Genomic DNA, 6,304 nt, shown 5'->3' with positions numbered 1-6,304 from the left:
CATAACGTAACAAAATATTTGTATGCAAAATCTCAGTTATATTGCATATAATCTGGGGTAATAAATGCTTTGCGAGCTCCTTGTCAAGTCGTACTGGTTCTCAGTACAAACCGGAGTAGGTTTGTCACTACGAGTTCAGCGCTGTGTGAATTTGGCTCGTTCGCGATTGTTATGCCCATCCAGACTCCACGAGGCTACACGAGGGAAGGCTAGTGCGAGAGTGATGACGGTGCGCTCGTGTCCCCTCGTTTTCCCTCGCCTCGCTCCGCTTTGTGTCGGTTTTTCGAGCGAGAGTCAAAGGAGAGAGGATAGTAAACGTAGCAAGTAACTAAATAAATTGAGAGTTCGGATAGCTAGCACTCCTGCAGCCTCCACTCGCCAAGACTCGTGCCGAGAGCCTCTAGTCCAGGAGGCGTCTCGCGTGAGTCTGGATAGGGCATTACTAGGTGCTAAAGTAAGTTAAGCTTTTACCGGTATGCCATTTCTCGAGATATATTCAATGTCCTGAATTGGTTCAGAAGTGTACAAAGAAGTACCATTAAGGTTGGGCTTATTATCATAAAAAGTAAGGTTATTTTTACTGAAAACAAACTGGTTCCCGTCTAAATATACTTAATGAAGCCAGACGCCTTTTATTAAGTATTGAGTTTATGAAAACGTCCACATTTTTAAAAACCTTTCAATAAAAACCTTATATGGACATTATCTACCTGTTTTGGGTCCATAGAATACTTATTTTGAGTATTGGCAACGTCATTATGATAACACTTTCGGTCTCAGAAATCAACATCAACAAGTTACTGCTATTTAAATATGAACCACACAATTATTTGGAGTCAATAATACAGAGCAGTTATTTTATTATTGGTATAAATAACTACTAAATCTTACATTTAAATTCGCGGATTAAAAGAATCTTACTCGACAAATATCAATTGGAATCGATCGTCTCAGTAATTTCTTTGAACGCACCGATGGGATAATTTTATTTATGACCACAATTTACAACACTTTGTAAAAGGTCTTCTTAAAAAACAGATTAATTATTTTATTATTTAAGTAGGAATTCAGCATTAACTAAATTCAGATTTAAAAAAGTTCATGAGGTCTCTTTGCAGCACAGCTTTCACAGTAGTATATCTATATAATAAATGTAGACATAGTACATATATTATTTTACTGACAGTAGGACAACGCTTTTGGGCTTTGCCGCCGCCCGTGTGTAGGTAGATACTCTATTTAAAACAATCTTTTAAATATGTATAGTTTAAATGCTAAAACGAAAACGACTTTGCGGTCTCTGCCACCAGTGCTTTTTGACGGAGTACTAAATACCGTTTGCATAATATCAGGTCAAGAGCCTAGGTGTTATTTTTGACCGCACTCTCTCATGGTCTCCTCTGTGTGCGACAGTTTAGACGGTTGAGACAGTTTAGACGTAAAAAGGTACCTAACAAACAAAAAAACAGGTTTACAAACGTTTGCATTATAATATTAGTGGAAGTATCACGGTATAAGAAATAAAAGGTTTTTTTTTATTCGACTGGATGACAAACAAGTGGGTCTCCAGATGGTAAGAGATCACCACCGCCCATAGACACCTGCAACACCAGGGGGATTGCAGATGCGTTGCCAACCTAGAGGCCTAAGATAAATAAATACTTAAATGATTATCTTAAAATCATGAAAATTGGAACGATTGATTTTTAGGCCATACGAATCAATTTGACTCGTAGCACGAAAAAAAAGGAATAAAGGAGAGGAGTTATGACGTCATCTTTTTTTTATAGGATTTTTTTTTGTTCTGAAACCTATCGTGTGTGGAATCTAATGAAAGGGCTTACTAAGCCGATTCTAAAAATATATCCTATAATTTCAGTCACTTCTTTTAAATTAATACAAAAATCATTTTCAAAACATACCAAGTTTGGGCTCCTCCAGATATGATACGGTTGAATCATTATTTGTAAAATATACCTAAAATTATATGAAATAGCCTCATATCCAACTACAAGAAAGCAATTTTGAAAATATTTACATTTAGCGCGCGATATGACGTCATAACTCCTCTTCTTTTTCTGTTTTTTTTTTGTGCTATGGGTCAAATTGATTTGTATGGCCTAAAGATCAATCGCTCCGATTTTCATGCTTTTAACACCATTTGCAGCGTTTTTTGGCGTACCGCTAGCACTATAGATACGCTTTATTTACCTAGGCGAGCTGTTTAAACTAAAGATGAGCTGAGGATAGATAAATGAAGTGTTTTTATTGGTTCATGACAAACGCATTCCTCGCAACACATCTTCGCACATCTCTGGTGGAAATGCAACCTAATCCGCTTTGCTGATTTTGATAAAGAGGACATGGTATAGGTACGCTACTTTTATGCTGGAATTATTATTTATTATTGTGTTTCACGCGAAAAAATAATTTAACGCGGAATAAGTCGCGGGCTGAAAGCTAGTTTATTTATATGTCGCTGTCTGTTGTTTACGATAAATGTATGTGTAGATTTATTTTTGCTGTGTTTCAATATTCTATCTACTGTTGATGCACCACCTGCTGTAAACTAGTCCTTCCTTTTTTCTGTAAAAAAAGGTTGCCTGGAAGAGATCGCTCTTTAGCGATAAGGCCGCCTATTGCTTACCTTGTAATTTTCTCTCTATGTACCTATTTTCTGTATCGTTGACTATTTCTGGTGTACAATTCAGAGTAATTGTATTGTATTGTATTGTAAAACTAGAAGTAGACGTGGTAAGTAGTGTAGTGTAGTTGATAAAACTTTGAATTCTGTATGCGTTGATCAACAGACTGAAATAGCTTAAGAACCATATTAGAAAAATATTAAAAGCATTGTGTGTCTGTGATGGGTGAATATGGATAGGTACGTGAAATAACAGTAAGCGACGTAGCGACAGATAAACCAGGTATGGTTTTTGTTCGGTTCTTTTGTATATTTCTTTGTAACATTTATGATTAGGAATAAATAAAAAAAACCTAATAGGAGAAAGAGAGCAGATTCTTTTATTCTTTGTCTTCAATAAAACTCCTTTAAAGCAACAGACCATTTCACGATGCCCGATCGAACTTAAAAAATAGACGTAGGTATAGTCTGAGCAGATCGAAGTGTGAATTCTAATGAGCAACACAACTAGGTGGTTAATCTTCATTACGTCGACGCGAAAACTGTCGGTCTGAGGAACTGCTCGTCCTGTAGGTAAATCTGTCTTAATTAGCTGTGAAACAGTTGAGCTAAACATGCGATGCGTTTGTTTTTGTATCTCAATCAACGCTGTAATAATACTTGCTGTAAACTGTACTTACCTACAACTATTAGGTACCCAAGTAAACGTGAAAGTCGGTCATAAAACCCTTTTTGAAAATCTGGGCAATACCTGCCTAATCCTACTAAAATATCCTACTTATCCCAGTAATATTAGAAATGCGAAAGTTTGTATGCCTCTTTGTTTGTTTGTTACTTCATCACGTCTAAACCTCTGAACTGATTTAGATGCAATCGGTATACAGATAATTTGAGTCCCGAGGAAGGACATAGGATAGTTTATATCCTGGAAAATTGCATAGTTCCCGCCGGATAAGTAGCGATAAACTATTACTACGCGGACGGAGTCGCGGGCAACAGCTAGTAGGTAATAAATATAAGCAAGTCCCTTTTAGTAATTTAGTAGTATTCATCTATAAATAAAAAAATTGTGTCAATATCCCTAAAATAATACTAATAAATTTTATCGTGCCTCTTCCGCTGTCAGTGAGCACACATGTTTTTTCGTTTTTTCTTTCAATAGGTTTTAGTAGATTATGGTACTTACCAAAGAAAGTTAATCTTTTTTGAAGCACCATCATGCAATAATCCATTTTTGGAGCATTTAGCTTCGTTACAGACTGAGCTGAGAAAATCATCTCCATTTCTTCCGTGGATGTCGTAAGAGGCGACTGAGGATATAGGTTAAGGTGTACCGTAGGCGACAGGCTAGCAACCTGTCACTATTGTACCGTTTTTGGTCGAACTTAAAACCTAAAATTGCTAAAAGTGACTCCGAATTCATGAATAAAGTTTAAACAAGTGAATAGGTATTAAAAAAAAGGTTGTATAAATATCATAAAAAAACATTTCTGTCTTTTCATATGCGTAAGTCTAAATCAGTCAGTATTTCTTTGATAAATAGGATAAAATCGGTATGTGAAGAATACATTGACGATATCAGAGGTTGTAAACTCGTCAAGTAGATACGGGTAGAGATATAGCCGTTGGTCTTGTAGTTTTACGCCGCATTAGTTTACAAATGATTTGATTAAAGCAATCTAATCACTTTTACGTACGCACGGTAGTTTAATGTCGATGCAATAAATATTGCGTGTTTTATTATTTGTTTCAGATAATAAAATAATCTGTTCTTTAAACCACTCTTGCTAGCAATGATTTGGGTCTTGGGTTCCGATTTTTTTTATCACGTCACCGGAAAACACAATTCGAAAGTGGTAGGTAAAAAAATAAAAATGTGTGCTACCACTGCAGTTCAATAGTAGATTGTACAATAAGAGCATAAAACGAGCGAGGTAAGACGAGGTTGGATAGACACGTCGAGGGGAAAATGGGTTTAATGTTCGAGTTTTACACACTGCTTTTCACTTTGATGGCGAGGAAATGAAATAGTAACAGTGGAAACAATTGTTCACTTACTATGTACCTTTTATTTTTCACGCATTACTATTAATAAGTATATTTTTTTAGTTTTATGATCTATTAGATTGATTTGATTGATTTTTAGTCTTATATAAATTAAAAATTATTAAAAAATATATGTAGAAACTTCTTTGTTTGTGGCTGTTTACACCTGATTGCTTTGGTCTTAGACGAAAAATTTACTTTATGCACTAGAGCATAAAAATACATTTTATGTCGCCTAGATCCAGCATAGACACGAACTTTACGAGCATGAGAAGTGAAAATTGATTTTTCGGATAGTTGACAAGATTAAATCAGATTTGTAACTTTTTATTATAAGCTTTTATTTGGTTTCACCTGTGCCGTTGTCGGTCCGTGTGTAGTCAAATCTTGTAAGTTAAATTCGACCATGTTCCAGTAGTCGGATTGACTTGAAATTTGGCGTACTTATGTAAATTGCGTGACAATGCAATAAATCTGGTAGTCCGGCAAGGATCATCTCCGCAGGACGGAACTCTTCAACGGTTAATGGCATCGACTTGAAATTTGGTATGCAAATGTAATTTGGGTGACAATGCAAGTAAAGTCGACAAAAAGTAAAGTAAGCAAAAAAAGGTTGTATTGAAAATTAAATTTTGACCAAAAACTTATCAGGTACTTCGATATAGAACAAAAATCTGTTCAACAAAGAAACAAAAAGATGCGTGGCCCATGAGGGGATCGAACCCGCGACCTTCGCGTTATTAGCACGACGCTCTAACCAACTGAGCTAATGGGCCGATGAGAATAGTACTGAAATTTGCGATCAGCACCTCTGGTATAATAAAAACAAAAGAAGATTAACACAATGTATTGTTAATGAGATAAACCACCTGGCCGCCTTCCGAATATCAGAGATTATTTATTTTCTATGTAGTAGGATAGCTTTTTTATCATAATGTACTTAGTTTTACAGAACGAACCCAGAGTTCCTAGTTTTGTGATTTTGGAAATTAATACAAGAAGTTTAAAGTTCTCATTTCATTAAAAAATTAGGTAGGTACTTACCTACTCGTACGTGGCGATAGTCCTTGTTCTTCGTACATTTTACTGAGTAACATTACTAACAATGTACGTACAAACATATTCTTCGTACTACTTCGTTTTACTTATTCTTTATTTACCTTACAAAAGAGAGCAATTAGAGCAATTTATAATTTGACGACGCGTGAATCTTTAAGATCTTGTTCTTGATCGTGTACATGAAATAATCATGTATGTTAGGAAAAAACATATGTGTTTTTAACGTCGATAAGCCAAAGGCTACTAGAAACACAGGGAAGCTTAAAGTTCCATCTTACAGACTGGCTAAAACCAAAAGTCTTTTCTGGGAAATTGCATACGTTTTATAATAAAATTCCAAAAAATATTATAAATGAAACGGATACAAAATTCAGATCTATTGTCAAGAAGACATTAATATCAAAGGCGTATTATAAAGTTAATGATTATATCATGGACAGGATATTTGGAAATAATTCCGATCCGCATTAGCGATCCCTCAAATAGCGAACCTACTGTGTTAAAAATAAAGTTGTGTTAAATACTTGTGATGTATACATATCATTTAATAATATT

General features: G+C 35.2%; 1 non-coding gene across 1 annotated transcript; it reads right to left on the bottom strand.

The window, feature by feature from the left end:
- Positions 1-5,392: 5,392 nt before the first annotated feature.
- On the bottom strand, positions 5,393-5,466 carry TRNAI-AAU (transfer RNA isoleucine (anticodon AAU)). The gene has a single exon. It is a non-coding gene; the product is annotated as a tRNA-Ile (tRNA).
- Between the last annotated feature and the right edge of the window lie 838 nt (positions 5,467-6,304).

Source organism: Choristoneura fumiferana, chromosome 14, assembly GCF_025370935.1.
Source record: "Choristoneura fumiferana chromosome 14, NRCan_CFum_1, whole genome shotgun sequence".
Taxonomy (NCBI): domain Eukaryota; kingdom Metazoa; phylum Arthropoda; class Insecta; order Lepidoptera; family Tortricidae; genus Choristoneura; species Choristoneura fumiferana.
This window is presented reverse-complemented; position numbering and strand designations above follow the sequence as displayed.